The following is a 7823-nucleotide window of genomic DNA, read 5'->3' on the forward strand; positions in this document are numbered from 1 at the left end:
AAACTGCCAATGTATCTAATCTAGAATTGATGAAGATGCATGGGTATGCCTAAATGATCTTTCAAAACCCAACCTCGATTCCATAGATTTGTTTGTGCTAGATCTACAATTTGACTCAAGTAAGCGAGGTCATTACCATGTAGATATTCAATCAAATGTTCAAGAAGTCTGTGATCAATATGAATTCCAATCCAAGGATTGATCAACCTTTAAATGTGATCCATCACCCACTTTCCAAGCTAGGCTTGAATCAATCAATAAAAATTACGAGAGAACAACTTTCCAAATGATAAAAACATTGCTTTTCAATTTATTGGGTAAGCAAATCTAGTCCTCTCACTGCATAGGGTGTATATATTAGATATACACCACTTTCGTCCAATGAGAGTGAGTTTTTAGTAATTTCCAACCAACTTTAGTTGCTAAAGCTTTTGAAAAAAAATGTAAGTCCTTTAAACCCTAACCTCCAAAATCTTTAGGAGCAACTATTATTCTCTGGATTACCCATGGAAGAATAGATTGATCTGATAAACCTGACCATAAAAGATTACAACGTTTTTTTTATCTTGTTTAATATGCCTTTTGGAATCCAGGAAAGCCACATCCAAGAAACTAATATTGCCTCAAGGACTGATTTAATAAGAAAAAGTCTTCCAGCTCTAGAAAGCCATCTTAAGCTCCAATTTTTAAGCCTTTTTTCAATTTTTTCTATTAACCAAAATCCTTCTGCAAATTTATATGAGTTAGGTTTTAACTTAAATCCAAAATATTTCAATCCCACAACAATCTCATCTGTGACAAAGGGAAACATACCTTGATAAAAATCCATATCTTCAACATTCAACCCACAAATAGATAAAGTAGATTTTGTTATGTTAATCTTAATACCTTTAACAACTTCAAAAGAGCAAGTGCATATTTGATGGTTGTAGAATATCTTCTTATAACATCACAAAAGATGAGAATGTTATCTACAAATAGTAAATTTGAAGTGAGAAGCCCAAAAAATACACATAATTGTTGGAAATAATACTGAGAGGGGGGGGTGAATCAGTATTATTAATTTCTTTTCAATAAATTATCCAGATTTATGCTTTAAATTATTCTTCCAAAATTGATAATTAACTTGTATGTCAGTACCATAAAATGATGAACAAGAACAGTTAAAAACAGATTGTCACCCAACGGAACACCTGATATAAGGTGGAAACCCAATGTGGGTGAAAACCACCTGCTGCAATATGTCTCTGTCTTCTTTCAAATAGAATTTCTTTTACAATGAATTTTTACTGGTGCAGTCCTTTACCAGTACGCAGGCTGCAACCTGCAGAGGGCTACAACCCTCTCTCGTTTTCCAGTCTCTCCTGGAAGGAGCTACAACCCCCTACTTCGTTCAAGGACCACGTTTCATTAATTTTTAGACTGGATCCAAGAAGATCAAATGGTCATCAAGTATAAACAAATCTTCAGAATTACCCAGGCATTAGATCAATATATATTTTCTTTATACAACATATCTTTCAAAATCACCCAAGCGCCAACCCAAGCACTATATCAAAATATAAATAAATGCTCGATCTGGTCACCCATTAAAACAGAGGTTGTTTATGCTGAAATCAGAACACAATGCAGAAGATATACATATAACAGTGCACCCGGAGGCTAGGCACAAGACAAACCCAATGTGCGCACCCAGAACCTGAACTGCAATACACCTGAAGCAATGCGATTTCTCTCGAAGAAATGTCTGAACTTCAAGCCTGCGATCCTTTGCTCTGTTCTACGCGCATTCTCCTTGATCAGTAATTGCTCCTTAACCGATCACAAGAATGCCAATCAATTCTCCCTTAAGATCTTCAATTCATAATCAATGCATTGCCAAAGGATCTCTTTTCTTCTTATATAGTCATGATTTTGATAAAACCATGAGTCGAAACCAGAGGATCCGAAATCCTGTGGCGCAACTGTTTTGACCGATCTCTTAAGAAAAAGGCTTAAGCGGGAAAACGATGAAAACGGTCCAAACAAAAAAAGGCGGACTTTAAACTGAATGAACCCATAATAATACTATATCGGGTCCGCTTCTCATCGCTACCAGCGCATGCCCATATCATGGCCTATTCCTGACGTCCGATCCGATGGATCGGATGTGACATGCCCATTAACCAGCCTTTATATATATATCGGGTCCGCTGTTTTCATCGCTATCGGACATTTGAAGTGGAAGGCTTTTATAAACTGTGCGATCGCCGCGGATGCGATGTTATTATAAAATCCCTTTAAAGCTTCCATCGGGTCCGCCACCTCTTATTGCAATCGGAGGATTGGGGTGGACGATCCTATATACATTGCGACATTCTGCGAATGCGATATTATTATAAACCACATTTGAAATGCCATCGGGTCCATATGTTATCGCAATGGATTACCACGAATGCGATGTTAATATATGCTGCCTTTAATGCTTCCATCGGGTCCGCCACCTCTTATCGCAATCGGAGGATTGGGGTGGGCAACCCTTTATGCATTGCGATATACTGCGGATGCAATATTATTATAAACCAAAAGCGATATGCCGTCGGGTCCAATGCATACATGCTATTGATTATTATGTAATACATACATACATATACATATACATATATATACATATACATATACATATACATATATATATGGGTTTTAAGTGCCCAAACACCTCCCGATAGTATTAATGAATGCATATATGGGATTTGATCACCCGAACAACTCCCGATAGAGTTAAACCATGCATCCAAGGGTTATATAGGCCCGATTCCTCCCGATAACTGCTTCTTTGGCATATATAAGTGAGATGTTCGTCTATGAGAGGGTTGCCATCAAGTACAATGCATGCATCACAATGCCAACAATAATCCTTTCAAAGAACCACTTCTTTTAGCCTCCCAAGAATTTGACTTAATCCTTTAGTGACCAATAAAAATAGAAGAGGTGATAATTGACATCAAACTTGCCGAAAGACCTCTTTGAGCATGAAAGAAAGGTGAGGTTGATCATGGGTTGATCAATTTATCAGAACAATGAAGGAAATAAAGGTTATGTAGCTCATAATCCAGTTTACAATTGGAATACTAAACCCCAGATGTGTAAGTAAGAGACAAATATAGATCCAACTTACTCGATCATATACTTTTGAAAGGTAAATCTTTAGAATCTCACCTTTGATATTCCTTAATTTTAGACTATGTAGTCCTTCCTCGGCTACTCCAATAGCTTCATGGATCTGACACCCTTCAAGGAAGCTAAACTACTCTTTTGATATCGCTTTAGATAAGATTGGCTTTAAATGATGGGCAATGACCTTATATACACAATCACATAGAGATATGTGTTGAAACTTGTCAAAAGTAGTAGGGTTGTCTACTTTTGGAATTTAAGCAATAAAAGTACTATTAAATGAATATAGAACCAACCCTGTAGTTCATAATTTTTCCACAACACAAAGAATATCATCTCCAATTAGTTCATAAAAAGCAATGAAAATTTTCACTCACCACTTGTCAAGACCAAGACTCTTGTCCTTTTGAAAAATTGAGAACACCTCTTTTAATTCTTCAGATGTCATTTCCTCCATTATAGGCGCATTCTTTACATTATTTGAAAAACTAGGAAAAAAGAAGGCAATCACACAACTTCTGTTATCATTGCTTATTGAGGTTATTTAAACAAGGATTCAAAATGAGACTTTCCCATATTTGCAAGATCTTCAAACAAAGAGGCTCTATTACCTTCTAGGTCATGCAGTTCCCATATAGTATTTGTAGATTTCTTTCCTTTTGCAACATTATGAATTTTTGTTGTATTGTCATCTCTTGCCATAAGCCAAACAATACTACTCTTAAGTCTCCAAGTAGCTTCTTGTTCATACAATTTTTTTTTTTTTCTAGATTCCAGCTGAACAAGTCTATCCTTTGTATTCTCCGTGAGATAACCCTCAGAAGCTTCATCAATGATAAGGATGAGACTATCTTCTATTGCTCTTAATTCTTCAATGTACCTTTGACAGGACATCATTGCATGGTCAGTCCATATTGCTTCTATAAATCAATTTAGCAACTTCAAAATAGATTCTGACTGAGAAGGACAGTGCCACAAAATTTGGCAAGATGGGAATTTGGAAATTCATTATAGAGTATAACAAATGATTGTGCGAGTTTGATATTTTTTTACAATCAATTAGGAATATGTGGTGAGGACTTCATTTTTTTTCTTAAATTAATTAAATTTAATATAACAAGGGTATTGTTTTTTATGTGAAAATATATGTAAAGTTGGAGATAATCATAATTGGTATAAAATATAGTTATATGTTTTTTTTTTTTTAAAGATATTCTTTGGATTATGAGAACATAACATTTAAGTGTAACAAATGATATTTTTTAGGATATTTATAATTTGCTTGATGCTATGTTTTAGATAATTTTTTATTAGGAAAAAAAGAAACCAAATCAAAATCAAAGAGATAATTTTGTCTAAATGAATTGAATTTGGATATTAGCTTTAGTCAAAATGAGGTAAATTATTGGGGAATCCACTTCTTTCTTGAGTGATAAAGTTGAAGATATATATAGAGGACTTTCCTCCTCAAGGGGGTTGTAGCTATTGCTCCATTAGTGGAACAAAAATGCATCATGAAACTATTACATCTTATTTAAATACGAAAATGGATCTTTTTAAGGACTTTAATCACTCGCCTTCTAAGAGGGCTTCCCTCTGTGGATCAATATCTTATTACATTCATCCATAAAGGAGCATTTAAAATTGTGAAAATAAAGTCAATGAATTGTAAGTATTGGGAAGGGGGTGTAGGGTATTGGGTTTGGGGGGTGTTGGGGGGGGGGAGAGGAGGCGGGGTGGTTATTGGTATTGGCAGAATAAAAGAGCATCTCTAGTAAAAATAAGGGGTATTTTTACTTGGAGCGATTCATATTGTGGAGCAATACCTTATTAAAGGGACATTTAAAATTGCGAAAAATAAAGTCAACATAATGGTATTGGGGGGTGATGTAGGGTATCAAGGGGTGTATAGATATTAGAGGTTGATGTAGGGTATCGAGGGGTGTATAGATATTGGAGGGTGATGTAGAGAATTAAGGGGTCTATAGGTATTGGGGAGTGATATAGGGCATCGATGGGTGTATATGTTTCGGGGTATAAAAGGGGTTATATAGTAAAATGTAGCATCCAAAGCATAACCACCTCCAAGCATAATGTAGCATCCCCATTTAATGCTCTGCATGCAAAGCATTAAACCCATAGCTATGGGTATGATGTTTTAGTGTTCCATCAAACCCATAGCCAGGAATTCTCATAATTTTTTCTTCCCATAAGAAATGAATCACTGTGTTCAAATAATTATTGGGTTCCATCATATTGGCATTCATCAGATCTATGCTTCCACCATCTGACATAAACTTAATTCGTTCAATAGTGTACCAAATCGATACTTAACATTCTTCCATAACTTAGATTGCATATCTAGCCACACCTATGAGGTGACCAACCAACTGATCGTTTGCTAGATGTTTTTCATGTCGATGCTTTAAATTTGACGCATTAACACATCAACAAAGCGGGAGGGGAGGTTTTGCCATTGTGCACCTGTTACAAGGGAGAAAATTTAAGACTTTAAAATTTATAACAAAAGTTGATTAATAAGGCCAAAAAACTTGTGTTTTCTACCATGAATATCATTTAGACTCTAGCATATTTATTGGGGCTATTATGTCAATGATTTGACAAGCTTAAATTGACATAATTAAATAATCCAATATAGAAGATGAGGGTGGAGCCATGGAATGAACATCATTCTGCCTTTGCTTAGCCAAATCACTAATGACTCATCTAAGATCAACGATTTTTGATTCAAGAGAAGAATTATATGGTTTTTCATGTTTCAATTTGTCGAGCCAAGGAATATGAGTCGTGAATCATATTGATATTGCATTGATGAAAATAGACTTATATAACATACAAGAGTGACCCTTTATTTCATCTTCCAAGGTCGATTCCTTTTATAACTATTCATATTTCCTTTTATTTACATATTTACAAGTTATCTAACCAATCCCAAAGGATTAGGTGTATAACATTCCCCCCCGCCCCTAATTTGAAGGGGCGTTTGTGAGTCGACATGATTTTATATCAATTTAGTGTTTGTAAACTTTGAAGCACACTAAAGTATGTAATATGAGTTAAGTTAGATTATTTGTCACTTCTAAATCAAAACTAACAACTCAATTCAAGAATCATGAAACAAAACTCTTAACATATTCACACAAGCTTGTAATGAAATCACTCTTACTTGATTTAAGAATACTTCAAACTAGGCATATACTATGATCTCTCACACAAATCCAACTTCTCTATGCAATCATCTCAAAAATTCCAAGTTTTCACTCAAATGATGGGAAAATGATCAAACGGGTTTTCAATCAAAAAGGATAACTAATGCACTAGGGCCTTCCTTCTTGGTGGAGGCAAGTGGACATTCTGACAATCTTTTACTCAACTTAGTTAATATAGAGCCAATACTAGTTATAGGGATGAGAATGCACTACAACCTTCCTCATCTATGAGAGTGAAGATGAGTGGTTGCTCATAGTCTTCTACTCATCTCTTTAACTAGCATGTACTTGAATCATCATTCTATTCTAGAAGAGAAGTAAATGAAAGCAAAGAACTATGGTGTTTGAAAGGTTTAAGGTAAAAAGACAATTTTCAAGAGGTTGGGGCCTTCTTCTCTTAGAAAATTGGTGAATGGCACTCTCACTGCCTTGATTACTTTTATCAATTAGGCTAATTTTCAAACAACAGCTCGCATATAATAATAAAAAATAAAAAATGATACTGGAATCTATGGCTATGCAAAAATATAAATTCATTGATGCACTGGAATTATCACGTAGCTCTTCAAACGTAACTATGATATCTATGAGAATCAAGCCAAATATAACAAGCCAATGAAGCCAATATATATTTAACATAATGAAACCTTACTCATCAAAAAATGCTAATAAAATCTAAGCATGTTCAATCAATATATAATATGATAACTAATTTCTAATTAAAATTTAAATACCTAATATGGTTCCTCTCTTTTCGACCTCATCAAAATGAATACTTTCAAGTGTTTTGGTGAGCCATTTTGGGGGACCTTTTTGAGATGGTCTAGGTTTCTTCAGTGATCGCTATGGGGTTGCATCAATATTGAACCTTCCAATCCTCTCAATCACATCACTTAAAAGAGTCCTCTTGATCAATTACATTTATTAGATTAAATTTAAATTAGATATTTAAATTTTAATTAAAATTTCCTTATAAAGTAACTTATAATTAAAAATTCCTTATAACATCACTTATAAACGTATAGTTCATTTTTACTAAAACTATTTACTAATACAAAATTAATCAATTATTATTTAAAATTTTTGAAAAAATTAAAATAAAATAAATACAAATGTTTATCTACAATTTAAAAATAAAAAATAAAACAAACTATTAAATAATAATAGTAATAATTTTTATTAATTTTATTTTTATAATTAAAATAATATCATTTACATAAAATAATTTTATAATTTACTATGAATCCACTTTATCATCTCCACAAAACATAATTAAAAATTAAATTAAATATGACGGTTAGTTTTTTATTTCCCAAAATATATATATATATCACCTATTTTAGAATAAAATAAAAAACAACTAATTGTTAGCTTTTTATACCTCAAATAAAATTTTAAATCAGTAAAATGTACCAAACAAACCACTAATTTAAAAAT

Source organism: Pinus tabuliformis, chromosome 1_2, assembly GCF_031772625.1.
Source record: "Pinus tabuliformis cultivar Carrire ecotype Pingquan chromosome 1_2, CPIR1, whole genome shotgun sequence".
NCBI lineage: Eukaryota > Viridiplantae > Streptophyta > Pinopsida > Pinales > Pinaceae > Pinus > Pinus tabuliformis.